Raw genomic sequence first — 17169 nt, 5'->3', positions numbered from 1 at the left:
CACTTAAGAATACCAATATTCTTATTATTTGGTGTTTATAAAAACAATAGTTTAAAATATTTAAAAGAAAAATAGCCCTGGCTGCTGTGGCTCAGTGGATTGGGTGCCAGCCTGGGAACCAAAGGGTCGCTGGTTCCATACCCAGTCAGGGCTCATGCCTGGGTTGCAGGCCAGGTGCCCAGTTGGGGGTGTGCAGGAGGCGACCATACACTGATGCTTCTCTTCCTCTCTTTCTCTCTCCCTTCCCCTCTTTAAAAATAAATAAACTCTTTAAAAAATATATTTAACAGAAAAATAAAACCAACCAAAAAGTTCTAATGTACTGATTACTTTCCTTTAAGCTTTACATATTATATAGATTTCCACCACATAAAGAAAAATAAATTTGTACTTGTTAGCAATAGTGTCTTTAATTTCATTTTTGTTTTAGTTATATATGTATATTTCAATATTATTTTGTATCTGTTTCAGATGTAAAGCATAGTTTAATTTCATTTCTAAGTCAGTTTCCACATCAACTTCTTTACCAGATAAGGCACTACTACATAGATCTACCATTCCTAAGAACGTAAAAATATATTGCGTAATCTGCAGTGCCACCTGATGGTAAGAAGTAAGTGCTACAGCCTGAAGAGTATATTCCAAGGATCCTTTGACCTTCAAGGACAGAGAAAGAGAATGGAATTCTCAGTGACCACTTGGCCAGGGCAGTCATCTAGAAATACGAAAATACGGAAATACGGTCCAAGAAGATAGGTAAAGAAATGCTGCAAAAAGAGCTCCCGAGGGAAAGAAATAAATGGGAGGGTAAAGAAAAAATAATACAAAAAAGATGGAATTCAAAACATGAAAATGAAAACTTCACCATAAAACAAAACATGACAAGCAAAAAATTCCCTTACACCACTGTCTCTACTTCTGTAGTTAATTACTGAATCTTTAAAAAATACTCTCTACAAAAAGACAATGTGAGATGAAGATCTGAATGTGTTTTAAGCTATCCACAAAGTAATTATGGCAGAGCTTAAGAAAATGCAGTAACATAAGCAATGCTTTATAGCATAAAGGAGCCTGAGAAAATGGAACAAGAACAGGCAGAGTAATATGTGGAAAAGAATGAAATCAACTGATGAGAAAAGAACTGCAGTATTCCACATTCAAGAAATGGACAAATATGGCCAAATACAAGCCATTGAGAAAGTGACATTAGTAACTTAAAAGCTCCAATTTTCCTCCATGGAAGAACAGGTAGTGGCCAAACACTTAGAGAGCAGCCTTTTAGTGGAATGTATAAGCATTATAGTATTTACCATGTGTTATTGGAACATTTCCAACGGATGGGATGGAGGAAGGTATCATTTTTTTTTCAATGGTAGTTAAATTCTTGCAAGTCAACTCATATCTACAGCCCAAATCTACAAAAAGAATAGTAGGCAAAGGGCATATTCTTGGGGAATTAGGAATAGGAAATATTACAAAATTGCTGAACTACCTCAGGTCAAAAGCAAACTAGAGAAAGATGATATATCCAAAACAAAAAAGAAATAAATTTCTGTGAAGACTTCTCTATGGTAACAGAAAAGTCACTATATTAGAAAGTTTAAAGAAAGAAACATTTTATTATTTTGAGAAACTAAATTCTTAAAGCAGCTTGCCAAAAACAAAACAAATAATAAAAAAAAATAGTTAAACCGGAATCTGAACAAGCTTCTAGATAGTATTACCAACAGTAGTTAGGGGGGCAGTGGGTGGATGTAAGATGAAATAAGCCAGAAAGAGAAAGGCAAATATCACATAATATCACTTACATGTGGAATCAAACAAACATAATTGAAACAGACTTACAGATACAAAAGAACAAGTGATGGAGTCAAAAATGGGGTGTTGGGGAGGAGGGTGAAATAAGGTGATGAGATTAAGAAATACTAAAGTATTAGTTACAAAATAGGCATGGGGATGTAAGGTAAAGCACAGGGAATATAGTGAACAATACTGTAATAACTATCTATGGTGCCAGGTGGGCACTTGAATTATTGGAGGGAGCACTTTGTAACCTATATGAATGTCTAGCCACTGTGCTGTATACCTGAAACTAATACAAATAGTGTGGAATGAAAACTTTAATCAAAAAAATAAAATTTAAGCCCTGGCTGGAGTAGCTCAGTGGATTGAGCGCAGGCTGCAAACCAAAGTGTCGCAGGTTCGATTCCTTCCCAGCCAGGGTACATGCCTGGGTTGCAGGCCATAACCCCCAGCAACCGCACATTGATGTTTCTCTCTCTCTTTCTCCCCCTTCCTCCCTCCCTTTCCACTCTAAAAATAAATAAATAAAACCTTAAAAAAATAAAAAAATAAAATTTAAAAAAAAAGCAAATAAAAATGCATACGTTATGAAGCCCTAGCCGGGTAGCTCATTTGGTTAGAAAAATCATCCTGATACACCAAGGTTGGATCAAGGCACATACAAGAATCAGGCAATAAATGCATAAATAAGTAGAACAACAAACTGATGTTTCTCTCTTTCTCCCCTTCCCTCTAAAAATAAATTTTAAAAAATTTTAGAGACTTCCGGCAAGATGGAGGCATAGATGGACGCACCGTACCTCCACGCACAACCAAGATTAGAACAACAATTTAGAGGCAGAATAACACCCAGAACTGACAGAGAATTTATCTGAATGGAAGTGAGACAGCCAAGAAGTGGAAGTAGACCCGTTCATCCAGACCCGTAGGAGGGGCGGAGAGGAGCAGCCAGACGTGGGGCGCGGGGCACAGAGAACAGGGAGAACTGGGCACATAAGGCAACCGGGCATAATATCACATAATATCACTTATCAGAGCGTGTAAGGCATCTGGGGCACACAAGATCGCAGCAGGTGGACCCTGAGTGCGCAAGCGGCTACTGGCAGACCCAGTGAGGCGGCGATTGTGGACCAGGGCAGAGCGCGCAACCCAGGATTCCCAGAGAAGGGACTGAGGTCCCAGGAGAACAGAGCTACCGCCATTGATCCCTCCCGCCCCCGCCCCCACATACAACATCACAATCTAGAGACTGGGGTGCCCAGCCCTGGTGAACACCTAAGGCTCCGCCCCTCAGTACATAACAGATTTGACCAGACCAAAAAAAAAAAAGAGAGAGAGAGAGAGACATGTCTCAAACAGAAGAACAGATCAATGCCCCAGGACTCATCATTTTAAGCAACCAAGAGATAGCCAATCTATCAGATGCACAGTTCAAAACACTGGTGATCAGGAAGCTCACAGAATTGATTGATTTTGGGTGCAAATTAGATGAAAAAATGCAGGTTACCATAAAAGAGATGAAGGAAGATGCACAGGGAACCAATAGTGATCTAAAGGAAACTGGGGATCAAACAATAGAGTGGACCAAAAGGAAGAAAAAAACAACCAAACAGGAAAGAATGGAGAAATAAGAATTCAAAAAAATGAGGAGAAGCTTAGGAACCTCCAGGACATCTTTAAACGTTCCAACATCCGAATTATAGGGGTACCAGAAGGGGAAGAGGAAAAGCAACAGATTGAACACGTATTTGAACAAATAATAAAGGAGAACTTCCCCATTCCGGCAAAGGAAATAGGCTTCCAGGAAATCCAGGAAGCTCAGAGAGCCCCAAAGAAGTTGGACCCAAGAAGAAACACACCAAGGCACATCATAATTACATTAGCCAAGGTAAAAATGAAGGAGAGAATCCTAGAAGCAGCAAGAGATAAGGGGACAGTAACCTACAAAGGAGTTCCCATCAGACTGTCAGCTGATTTCTCAAAAGAGACCTTACAGGCAAGAAGAAGCTGGAAAGAAGTATTCCAAGTCATGAAAGGCAAAGACCCACATCCTAGATTGCTCTATTCAGCAAAGCTGTCATTTAGAATGGAAGGGCAGATAAAGTGCTTCTCAGATAAGATCAAGTTAAAGGAGTTCATCATCACCAAGCCCTTATTTTATGAAATGTTAAAGGGACTTACCTCAGAAAAGAAGATAAAGAAAAAACATGTATAGTAGAAGGACAGCAAACTGAGAATTATTAACCACCATACCTAAAGCAAAACCAAAAGAAACTAAGCAAACAACTAGACCAGAACAGAACCATAGAGATGGAGATCACGTGGAGGGTTAGCAACAGGGGAGTGGGAGGAGGAGAGAGGGGGAAAAGTTATAGAGAATAAGTAGCATAGATTGTAGGTTGCAAATAGATAGGGGGAGGGCAAGAATAGTATGGGAAATGTAGAAGCTAAAGAACTTGTAAGTTATGACACATGGACATGACTAAAGGGGGGATATGGGTGGGAGAAGGTATACAGGGTGGAGGAGAGTGAAGGGGGAAATGGGACAACTGTAATAACATAATCAATAAAATATATTAAAAAAAATTTTAAATGCCTATGTTCCTTAATTTTGTCCACTGCTAGAAATTTATTCTACAGATGTACTCTTACCAATATACAAAATATATAAGCAAAAAGATGTATATTGAACCACTGTTTGAAGAGCAAATCATATAAATAAATAGAACTTAAATATCCGTAAGTTAAATAAAAGGTTAGAAATAACTAAAAAATAATAATAAGATTGACAACGAGAAGAAAGGGCTCATTAGGCAATTCTGTCTACTTCTCTGTCTGTTTTTTAAAATGGTATAGCTAAGCTCTGGTTGGTGTGGCTCAGTAGATTGAGCACTGCCCTGTGAACCAAAAGGTTGCTGGTTCAATGCCCAGTCAGGGCACATGCCTGGATGGCAGGCCAGGTCCCTGGGAGGGAGCAAGCAAGAGGCAACCAACTGATGTTTCTCGCACACATCATGTTTCTCTTCCTCTTTTTCTCCCTCCCTTCCCCTCTCTCTGAAAATAAATTAATAAAATCTTTAAAATGGCAGCTAATAGACAATGATACAGAAATCACTGAAGTTGCTGTTCACATTTGACATCACCTCTGTAAATCCATAACTAGATAGTAAAGCAACCCTTCCTCCACCCTACTGTTCTATATAGTACATACTTTTATTATTACATCTATTTCCTTGTTTACTTACATCTCAGCTACAAAATTATGAACAGCTTAAAGGCAAGCATTTTTGTCTTATTCATCTATATATGCCACTACATAGTAAAGTGTCAGGATACAGCAAATGCTCAGTAAATGTTTGAAGAACTAAACAAGCAATGATGTCACTGTGATTTCTAAGAGTGGAAAGTTAAGCTGGCTTTTAAAAAAAGGGGAGGAGAACAGAAAGAGGTTCAAAGAAAACGAAAACACCGTGCTGGAAGAATAGGCATTACATCACAGGTAAAGAAAGAAGTATATAAATATATAATAGTAAACAGTATGCTGGAAATGGCTGAAAAAGGAAAGAAAGACAGAAAGAAAGAAGAAAAGAAGAAGGAAGAAAGAAAGGACGGAAGGAAGGAAGGATAGGAAGGAGGAAGGAAGGAAGGAAGGAAGGAAGGAAGGAAGGAAAGGAAAGGAAGGAAGGAAGGAAGGAAGAAAAAGAGAGAGAGAGAGAGAGAGCAGGAGGGAGGGAGGGAGGGAGGAAGGAAGGGAGGGAGGGAGGGAGGGAGGAAGGAAGGAAGGAAGGAAGGAAGGAAGGAACAGTCCATTCAGTATCTCCCTCTACTGAAATGGGGCCTATTGAGCCAAGAAAATTTAACAAGACTTTTCACTGGGAATACCTAACATCATTTGGTCTAATCCTGTGCTCTCTAATCAGCTTCCTGGTATTTACTTGGTTTATCATCAGAGATTTCTACCTTCATTCATTCAACAAATATTTACTGAACACCTACAAATGTCAGACATTATTCTAGGCACATGAGGTACATCAATAAACTAAAAAGACAAAAAATCCCTGCCCTTATGGAGTGTATGCAGGCATAGCTCAGAGATTTGCAGCTTTGGTTCTAGGTCACCACTATAAAGCAAGTCATAGGCTTTTTGCTGGTAGAGGGTCTTGCTTTCAATTTGCTTTAAAAAAAAAAAAAAGCAAGCTACTGTGAAGCTCAAGACAAGCTGCAATAAAACAAGGCACTCCAGCTGGGGGGAGGAGAAATGCATCAGTAAATTATGCACTACGTAAGAAGGCAGTACACAGAGCCAGGGGCAGTGATGAAAGGAGTCCTGTCCAACAAACCCAAGTGTCTGTGTCTTGCTTGGGAGTCTTTAGGGAAATGGCAGTGTAAGTGTCTCTTGCCTGCTTGGTATACATGAGAGTCCCCAGGACTGAACACCTCCTAAGAGGAAAAGTTAAGGGTCTTATCCTAAACAATGGTGACCCTCATACCAAGACAGTGCCAGCACTGTCTAAGGCCCCAACTACTGTCACCAGCAACCTCTTTGAAATCTCTTTGGCTGAAACAAAAAAATAAACATCTGTATAAAAACTACTGAAGAACAGCAATTATGCTTATTGTTTTTAAAATTTCTTCTCTGATGCAAAAAAAAGAAATAGGGAGGAAATCTTGATTTTACACCAGATATTGTTCTTTAAATCGGAAAGCCAGTAATAGCACAGCCTGAATTTAATAGACTATAACCAATCAAATTCATGTTTCATCAAAACCTTTTGCTAGATGTTAAGGGACCATCAGTTCTGTCCAAATATATACATCTTTGATTGGTAGTTTCCAATTACTGGTCCAGGACATCATTGTCTATAACTATGTCTTGGAAGAATCTCATAGTTTTGAGAGGTTAGCCTCAGGAGTCACTACATTTATAAAAATTACTTCATTAAAACATGTACAGGCTGTATGCCCAGTAATGTTCACACAATTAGGAATTATTCTACATTAACATGTTTTGAATCATTAAAATAATTTTTCTATCACCACGAAGCTATTACTGTCCTCTAAATAGTAAGTATGTCTAAGTTAATAATTTTATTTTACTGACCAAGAAACTATGTCCCAGAGTGGCTAAAGAGATACTGTGACTTAGGTCACAGGCTGAGTGACATTTCTGGAATGTAGAATTCAAGGTTTCTATCCCAACTCTGTTGGCTACAACATTTTTCTTTTTGATTACAGTGCCATCCACTGATATACCTCAAGCGAAATTAACTGTTTTGGGAGGTTTTGTTGTTGTGGTTGTTGTCTTGTTTTGTTTTGTTTCGTTAGCTTCAGACCTAAGAACCAAAATACAACATCAAGATTCTAGCTTATCTTCCTGATAAATTATACTATATCAGAATTGAAGGCCAAAATTCATGGAGTCAATGAAAACATCATACCCAAAGTTAACAAGGTGAAAATTAGGAGAAAAAATTTTAAATGATTGAAACAGACAAAGGATTATTATACAGAGCAAACAAAAAATCCATATGAATCAGAAATACAAAAGAAAACTGGACAAAGGATATAGAAAATTCACAGATGGGAAAAGCCAAATGGTTAATAAATATTAGAAGACATGCTATCTCACTGGTTATCAGGATTGTTTTTAAAAAATTGATATATTACTTTTAAGTCATCTGAATGGCAAAAATTACAAAGTCCACATATATTCAAGTGCCGGTAAGAATGTATGGAAATAGAAGCCCTTATGCATTGCTGCTAGGAACATACACTGGTACAACAACTGTGGAAAACAATCTTGTCACTGCTAATGAGATTAAATGTGTGTGTGTGTCCTATGACCAGGTTATATCCCATGACCCAACAGTTCCACACTGGGTGCTAAAACCAGAGAAACTCCTGCACAAGTGTACAAGAAGACCCGGATAAGGCCGTTCATGTTTAGTGGAATTGATACATAAAATGTACCTTGTCCTTCTTTTGCATTTGTTCCCTCTAGCTCGAAAGCTCCGCCTTCAGGTATCTGCATGTCCTCCTTTTTAACTTCAATCCAGTCTCTGCTCATGTTGTCAACTAATCAAGTAAGTCTTCCCTGACTGCACAATCTAAAATAGCTCACCCTTCAGCCCAGAATCTCTCTTGTATAGATATCCTTCTTAATTTTTACAAATAACACATTTAGCTGTTTGACATCCTCGTGTATATGTTTATTGTCCAGGCTCCCCTGATTAGAATTTAGGGTCCAGAGACCAAGGACTTTGATTTGTTCAAAGGTGTATCACTAGAATGTAGAACAGTAACTGGCCCATATGAAAAGTGATGAATAAAACAGATGTTAAATAATGAATTCTGCCCTGGCCAGTGTAGCTCCGTTGGTTGGAGTGTTGACTGTAGACTGAAAGGTCACAGGTTCAACCCCAGTGGAGGAGGCAACTGAGGAGGCAGGCTGTTTCTCTTGCATATGGATGTTTCTCTCTCTGTGTCTCTCTCACCTCAACTCTCTCCCTAAGTGAATGAATGAGAGAATGAATGAATGGATGAATTCAATGACTAAATCTCAATCTCTGCTTCCAGTTGTGTAAAGGCACAAAAATAAATCCGTGTCTCTAACTTTTCAAGCCCACTCGATCTAACCTCCAGGTTATATAATATTCCAACTTTTCAGCTCTGGTAATTCAACTTGCATTCAACAGTGAAACAGCTTCTACTGGCCAGGCACTACTCTGAGACATAAATAAGACATTTTGTGTTCATGTCTAGAAAGGAAAAAAGGCAACAATTACAACATAGTATAAGTGCTATAATAAACTGTTACGGAAGAATGTAAAAAGCCTAAAGCACCATATGGAGGTTGGGGAAGGCTTCCCAGGAGGGAATAATGTGGCGTTTCTGTTAAGTAGGAGTTATCCAGAAGAGTACAATTTGGGTGTCTGTCAGACAGGTGTACATTCTAGAAGACACACAACATGTAAATATCTCAATTTTAAAAAGCATCCTAAAACTTCTGAAGAACTGTAAATAGTTCAGCATGACAGAAAAACAAGAGGCAGGAAATAGCAGAAGGTGAAAACAAAAAGCAAGCAAGGCCCAAATCATTAAGGTTCTTATTTTCTAGGCTTAGTGGTTTGGATTTTAATCTAAAACTCTACAGAGAGAAACTGCAGAACAGTGCAATCTGCCTACAGAAAAAGGAAGGGTAGAGAGAGATGGTATGTATTCTTGGAAGCAAGCAAATTATTTAGGTTTACACAAACATCCAGATAATAATGATACTCTGAACCAAGGTAGTAACCACAGGGAAAAGATAGATGAAAAAAAGCAAGATTTAATAAATAATTAGATAGCTAAGCAGGGGAAAGGTAGCATATAGGATAAAAATAGGGAAGAATGAAGACTCTGGGCATCTCCAAATGAGTGATGCATGTAAGAACCATAGGAAGGTGGAAGAGAAACAACTTCAGAAAGGGTGAGAAACAATTTTTGACATGAGTTTAAGGTGTCTTAAGACAGCAACAATGTGTCAAAGTTGAACAGCAATATGTGCTAAAGAGACAGATTTGGGACTCCTCAAAGTAGAGAGAGCAGTTGAAGTCATCAGAGCTAAGACCATTCAAGGAGAGTGGGGAGAAGTAGAAGATAGCACCTCAAGTGAAACAAATATCCCAGTGGTCAGAGAAGACAGAATAATAAACCAAGACATAGGAGGGAAATAAGGAAACTATAGTGTGGCAGAAACATAACAACACTTCAAAGGACAACTAGTCAAATCAAATTATTAAAAAGATTCCAGTACATTTCAAAACAAAGAGATCAATGGATCATCATCCTCACTAAATTCAGTGACTGCAGTTTATTGACAGATTTCAATATACCAGGAGAAGAAAGTAATGAGGTAGGAAAAATATAACTTTCAAGAAACTTAAGCAAATGATTAGAGATGAAACTGAAGATGAAGAGAGTATTGAAGATGACTATGTTTAAATCCTGATGAGTTAGTGCTGGTCCACAGTATAAAGGAGCTTATGGACTGAAGTGTGTTCCCCCAAAATTCATATATTGGGGCCATCACCCCAGTATCCTTAGTATTACAGGTAAAATTTTTGAAGAAGTGATTAAGTTAAAATGAGGCCATCATCCAATAGGTGTTCTAATTAAAAAAAAAAATAAATACCAGAGGTTCTAGTGTACAAAGGTATGCCTATGTAAAGAGGCAGAAATGGGGTGGTCATCTGTAAATCAAGAATAAAGGCTTCAGAGGAAACCAATCCCATTGGAACCTTATATTTCCAGCCTCCTAAACTGTAAGAAAATAAATTTCTGTTAAGTCACCCAATCTGAAGTATTTTATTATGGCAGCCCTAGCAAACCAATACACTGAGGAAACATTGTCATTAAGGAGAAAAAACTCAGAGCATTTAGAGATGGACAGAAAGAGGTAGACGTTTGCAGATGAAAGAGGACAAAAAGCAATGAAGTTCTCAGTTCTCATGAAAGTCTTTCATTTCCTCTGTCAAGTAGAAAGCAACTTCATCCAGGAAAGACTAAGGAGGAAAAGAAAAGGCAGGTTAATAACTGCCATGGGTTACCACCAAAGATTTTCACTGTAATTTCACAGAAATATTCCTTGGTGATGAAAGATGGAAAAAAGGTGTCATGCAATGGATGGTTTCTACTATGGAGTCCATCTGTCCTTAACTTGAAGCCTCTGTACTAAATAGAGAAATCTGAAATAACATGAAAATGGAGGCGTGAACTCCCTATCCAAGGGGGGGATGGTGGAAATCTATGACTGTAAAATGTTCTTCCTTACTTCCTTCTGAAAAATAACCAAACTTCAAGGACACTACTGCACTACAACAGAGCTCCTTTTCACTGGGGTGGGGAGGGAGTATGTCAGTAGCAATCTCGGCAGAAGGAAAAGAAGTAGTTATTAAAGACACACAGGATTATTGGCCTGCCTGTCCATTACATGATAAATGTTTGTTGTTGAATGAATATTTAGATGTCATTCATGAATGCTTTAGTTCAGTTTTAATAATCTGGCAGTAAATAGCAAACGAAAAGCAATGGAATAAGTCAGACCCTGGGTTTTACATCTAGATATGTGTGACCTTATGCAAGTCACTAGCCCTTGTTGGGTCTTAGTTTCTTCAATCAGATACATTAGGCTCTATAATCAGCATAAGATCACCTTAAATTAAAATTAATGACGCTATAATTTTTATGCATGACCTCAGTCTTCCTTACCAACCAAAGTCGTGTGTCTCAAGCTTTAAAGTACATTCCTATCATGTGGAAAGCTTGTTAAAGTGCAGATTCTGATTCAGTAGCTCTGGGGTTAAGCCTGAGATTGCAATTTTAACCAAGTCTCGGGTGATGCCATATACTACACTCTGCATAGCAAGGGTGTAGAACGCCACCGATCCAGCTCAAGCCCTACAGAGATTATAAGGGTGCCTTACCATTCCCTGAGTCACTCTGATAATAAACAATCCCCATTTGATGCACACAGAACAGGATGAACAATATTGCCAGAAATAACACAAAATTAGGAGAAGCCCAAGACTAAATACAAATACACACACCTACATCCATACAACACAAAGGTTAAAATCTATCTAATCAAACATATTATCTTCCAAAACATGAATATTTCTATTTCTGAAAAAACATGTATTTATCTTTGGAAAAATCTTTAGTGTCTCAGTCTACAAATAATCTTTTGCATTCTGGTTTAATCTGAATGCAAACACATTCACAGTATCACATAATCTAAAGATTTTTATATCACCAAATAATTTCCACATATTCATTTAGAACCTCTAATCATATTACTATAACTAAATTCTTTTTGGTGAGAATTTTCTTCTGCTTTAGGAGGTCTAACTAGGACAGAGCAGACCAGCTGTCCTAGAGCTAAAACATATTGCCACAAAGCACTGCTATAATTAAACTGTTTCTACTATTCCCTGTGCAATCCTATCACAACCAATAGGGAAAGATTTTCACTGTAATTTCACAGAAATCTTCCTCGTGATGAAAGATGTAAGAAAAGATGTCATGCAATGGATGGCTTATACTGTAGAGTCAATTTGTCCTTAACTTGAAGCCTCTGTACTAAATAGAGAAATCTGAAATAACATGAAAATGGAGGCGTGAACTCCCTATCCAAGGGAGGGATGGTGGAAATCTATGACTGTAAAATGCTCTTCCTTACTTCCCTCTGAAAAATAACCAAATTTCAAGGACACTACTGCACTACAACGGAGCTCCTTCCTTTTCACTGGGGTGGGGAGGGAGTATGTCAATAGCAATCTTGGCACCTGTAGACAATCCACTTGTCCTAGCTATTTTAGTCAATCACTTTGAAATAATACTTCCCTCAATCATCATGTCACAAAACACACACATACACAACTAAAGAAAAATGACGAATGCAATGGGCTTCCAACAGTTTTGCTGAATCACAAATACCCCCAAATATAAAGCTGCAGAAGTCGATGGGCTTGAGCCTTGGCGGCCATGCCCCCCAGCAATCACGTCCTCTCTGAAAATGTGTAACTTCTTCACTTGTTCATTACAGGCTAGCGAGGGTCTAATGCTTCGTTAAAGCTTTCACTGTATTGCTACTAGCAGCAGTGCCATATGTGCAGTAACAATGCACAGTGGCTTTGCACCAAAGAAGACCACAGTCTCTCTATCCCCCAAGGGCAAATGCAACCCCTGGCCCTCAACCGCAGCCACAACGGGCACCCTACGATCTCTTCATCTTGGCACTCAGTGTCTGCCGTCTGGCACCCGACTCCTCCAGGACCATGCTTCCCACTCCGGGATGACTAGGAGAGCCCAGAGCTCCCAGGGGTTCCTGGGGTTACGCAAAGAGCCAAGTCTGCAGGCCCTCGTCGCGCTGCAGCTATCCCTCACCTCCCTGTAGACCCACGTCCCTTCTTGGCCACGCAGGTCTCCGCTGCCCAACCCACTCCTTCCTTTCACTCGCGTGCGCTCTGGGCTCTCAGGCCAGGGCCTCACCGCTTGGTTCCGTCCGGTATAGCCCAGCTCTCCTGCTTCGACTCCCCAACACGAAGCGGCGTCGGTTGGTCCCGCGCCCCACGCTTGCAGTCCACACGCCGCCGCCTACTGATGCCGAAAGCCGCTTCTAGGAACGCGCCATGTTCAGCGTCGCAGCTCTAAACGATGCGGACGCTCGCATATTGCGTCACAGACTCCCACAGCTCTAGGAATAGGCAAAGGAATGCGGCGATAGGACGACGCGGGGGAGAGGAGGGAGGGGCTTTCCCTTCGAAACTGATGGCGCCGGATGGCTAAATCGGCAGTATGCACTTGCGCAGTATAGAAAGCCAGAGCCTGGACTCCGCTGGAGCCGTAACCATAGAAACCATAGGTCGGGGTTTCCTTTCTCTCGGAAAAATCAATTGTCTCCTGGGTTGACTGAAGCTTGAATCACAACCATTTTCCTTTCCCTATTCTAGGTATTAGCTGCTAAACTTCATTGTTTTACGGACTCGTCTCTGCAGAGAAGAGTTATTAAAATAATCCTACTTTCACTAAATTATGTTTTAGTATCCTAAACTTGATGGGCACTCTACTCCAAAACGATAGAAAGGGTGGACAGATTAAAAAGGAAGTCCAGTTCTCTCTCCTTCTGCTGCTAACTAGCTTAGTGACCTAACTTTTCTTAATTTTAGAATGAAGTTGTGAGGAAATATGTCAGTGTTCACAGAGGTAATAGTAGATAACATTTATTGAGCATCTGGCATGTGCCAGATAGAGTTCTAAGATCTTTATATGAATCATGTATTTTAATCCTCAAGTCAACACTATGAGCTGATTTTTATTGTGCTCATTTTACAGATAAAGAAACTAAAGCACAGAGATGTCAAGTAACCTGCCTAAGGTCACACAGCAAGTAAGTAGCTGTGTTAAGATTTAAAACGAGCCATCATAAGTCCTGCACTATAAAAATGTTCATCACACAGGGCTGTTTTTATTTTATATTTTATCCTCACCCCAAACATGCCTATTGATTTGGGAAGAGATGGGAAGAGAGGGAGACAGAGAGAGGGAGAGAAACATGAGAGAGAAGCAGCCTTTCCTATGCTCTGACCCAGGATGGAACCTGCAACCTAGTCCTGTGTCCTGACCTGTAATGGAACCCACCACAGGATGACGCCCCAACCAGCTGAGCCACACGGCCCAGGCCCACAGGCCTGATTTTAAAGTAAAAATATAAAATTTACCTAAATAACCACCAAGAAATGAATGATTAAATCATGATGAATGCATATGTAATAAAATACAAATTGGCCATTAAAACTTATGTGGACATGTTTTTGTTGACGTGTTAACGCATTAACAATGCATTGCAAAAGGAGGTGGTTACAAAACTGTGTTCAGGATGGTTCCATTTTGGGAAATAAATATATGCCAAAATGTTAACAGGATTTGTCATTAGTTGGATGATATTGTGGGATTTTTTTTTCTTTCTTTCTTTCTTTCTTTCTTTCTTTTTTTGGCTTAATTGTATCTTCTGATTTTAATGAAAGGTAAGGTAGTACTTCTCAAATTTTAAGTGTACATAGAATCACATGGGGATCTTTTTAAAATACACATCCTGATTCAGCTGGTGTGACGTGGGGCTTGAAATTCTTCATTTCTAATGAGATTCCAGTTAATGCCAATGTTGCTGGTCCAGAGATCACATATTGAATAACAAGTCTATAAGGAACATGTAATTTTTTAAAAAGCTAAATTTGAATTAAAGTGAAGAAATTGGCCTACAAGAATAAGTTTTTTCTATTTAGGATAATGGATCCTCCGAAAAATCTAAGGAAAGCTGTAACTTAGAAAAATGCACATATGCAAAATTTGGCCTACACAAATTTCAGGACCCAAATTAAGATTCATTTGGAGGTCCTTGCTTCAGCTACTATGAATGTATAATCTAGTCACTTACTGTGTACAAAACAAACATGTACAACTGGATAATCTCATATTACTGCATTTCATTGTTATAGCCTCATATTCTTAGGTTCTTTGGAGAAAATGGCAAACAAACATTTAAAACAATTTAAATTAAATCATTTGATGTGTTCAGAATATATTGAAAATATTAATACAAGTATAAATTCAGTGCTTTCCTCCCAAAATGGTTGAGAATTGAGAAGAGAAAGCAGAAAGCTGATGAAGCAAATGCTACATTAAAGAAACATTGGCTTCTCTCACAATATTTTATTTTTATTCATTATATCCCCTGGCACATTTAAAATGTTATTTCAAGCATGCTGTGCATGTAAATAAGCTTCTTTTCCTACCAAAGGAAATGCTATATTCTTTTTGAAGTTAAGATCATTTTATTAACAACCTAAAACTCAAAGAATGGCAATGAATCATTTGTGCACACCAAAATTGAAAAATAATTATTTTTAATTAATAAAGAATATAAACATGAACCAGAGAAGCATGAAATTATTTTTATAATTACTAAGCCATTTGTAGCTACAAAGATAACTAATACATTCCAGCATAGATTTCCAATGCTTATTTCTTAACCACAGCTCATATCCAGCATCACACAATTCCTAGGACTCACGGCTCCAGGGTGCATCCAATATTGTCTCACTTCTGAAGGCTGCCTTGGCTATCAGAAAAAAAGGATGAAATTCAGCCAAAATAATGTGATCCCAATTATTACAACAGTTTCCCTGTATTGATGATGGTAGTCTTCCCCATCTCTTTTCATTTCTGTAGAAATTTATCATTTGTTATCTTACTGTAAAAAGTAGTGAATCCCCCACTTTCCCTGTGAATCAGAATCTCCTAGAGGGTCTGTTAAACTGTACTGGCCAGGGTCTAATCCCACTCTGATCCAGAATGTTTAAGGTGGGGCTTGGAAATGGGAATTTTTGTTACATTCTACATTACGTAGTTTACTGAGGCTGCCATAACAAAATCCCCCTGACTGGGTGGTTTAAATGACAGAAATTTATTGTCTCACAGCTCTGAAGGCTAGAAATCCATGATCAAGGTGTCAGTAGAGTTAGTTTTGCCTCAGGACTCTCCTCTTAGCTTGCAGACTGTTGGTTCTCACAGTGTTCTAACATAGTCTTTCCTCTGTACACCCATACCCCAGGTGTCTCTTTGTCCAGATCTCCTCCTTTCACATGGACCAGTCATATTGAATTAGGTCACACCCTGAAGAGCTCATTTTAATTTACTCACCTCTTTAAAGATCTGTCTCCAAATATAGTCACATTGTGAGGCACTAGAGATTAGGGCTTCAACCTATAAATTTGGGGGGGAACAATTCTGCAGGTGGCTCAAGGTTCATAGCTAGATAAACACCAATTTAGTCTCTGCATAAACTAAATATGTACATTCACCTCAGTGATTTATTTTATGTGGCTTAAAACATGTGACCTCTTTCAGGATGATCTTGCTATTTTACTCAAAAAGAAAATCACATTTTCTGGCTGGTGTGGCTCAGTGGACTGAGTGCCAGCCTTCAAACCAAAGCATCACAGGTTAAATTCCTAGTCAGGCCATGTGCCTGGCCTACAGTCCAGGTTCCCAGTCGGGGGTGTGGGAGATGCAACCACACATTGATGTTTCTCTCCCTCTCTCCCTCCCTCCCTCCCTTCCCCTCTCTCTAAAGATAAAGTCTTTTTCTAAAAAGTTATCATTTGGTTTCCATTCCTATTGTCAAAATTGCTTCTCCCACCCATCCTGTTGGTCTTTTTCTCCTTTGCTTTGCTTTTTTCTTCACACTTATCACCACCTGATATAATGTCTGTTTTTTATTTAATTTTTTAAATTTATTGATATTGAGAGAGATAGAGATAGACAGAGAGATAGACAGAGAGATCTGTTGTTCCACTTATCCATGCATTTATTGATTGATTCTTGTATGAGCCCTGACCAGGGATACAACCTGCAACCTTGGGTACTGGACGATGCTCTAACCAACTGGGTTACTCAGCCAGGGTTATAATCTCTGCTTTTCCTCCCTAGGATATAAGCTTCACTTTATTTTGCTCATCACTGCACTTTCACTGTGTAGAACAGTGACCTGGCAAGACGAGAATGTCCTTAAGGTGATCTTGCATTCCTTCTGTGATATAAAAGGCAAAGTCTTCTGCTGAGGAACTGGAGAGATGGTAAGGAAGGAGGAATGAGAAGAATTAAGAAGTTTTAAAGATCCTTTATAGTGAATGGAAGAGGAAGATTAGAGGGAATTCAAGAAGAGGGGCTAGGCAGGGTTCGGAACCCAGATAAATATGGAGCCCATGAATGTCTCTTTACACTGCTGTGTGGTCTCCAGCAGCTCTCATAGCCTAGAGGAGTGCA

The 17169-nt window shown here is 39.1% G+C and overlaps 1 protein-coding gene and 1 long non-coding RNA gene across 2 annotated transcripts in view; one reads left to right on the top strand and one right to left on the bottom strand.

Annotated features, from left to right (window-relative positions):
* IPO11 (importin 11) overlaps positions 1–13012 on the bottom strand; it is a 184072-nt gene extending 171060 nt beyond the window's left edge. Inside the window, exon 1 of the mRNA XM_028508702.2 lies at positions 12835–13012. The gene's annotated coding sequence lies outside the window, so the exon portion shown is untranslated. The remainder of the gene's footprint in view (positions 1–12834) is intronic.
* LOC118499449 lies at positions 120–16453 on the top strand. The gene is made up of 2 exons (XR_004901932.1): positions 120–174; positions 16389–16453. It is a non-coding gene; the product is annotated as an uncharacterized LOC118499449 (long non-coding RNA).
* Positions 16454–17169: the final 716 nt, after the last annotated feature.

This window comes from Phyllostomus discolor, chromosome 3 (genome assembly GCF_004126475.2).
Source record: "Phyllostomus discolor isolate MPI-MPIP mPhyDis1 chromosome 3, mPhyDis1.pri.v3, whole genome shotgun sequence".
Lineage (NCBI taxonomy): Eukaryota > Metazoa > Chordata > Mammalia > Chiroptera > Phyllostomidae > Phyllostomus > Phyllostomus discolor.
This window is presented reverse-complemented; position numbering and strand designations above follow the sequence as displayed.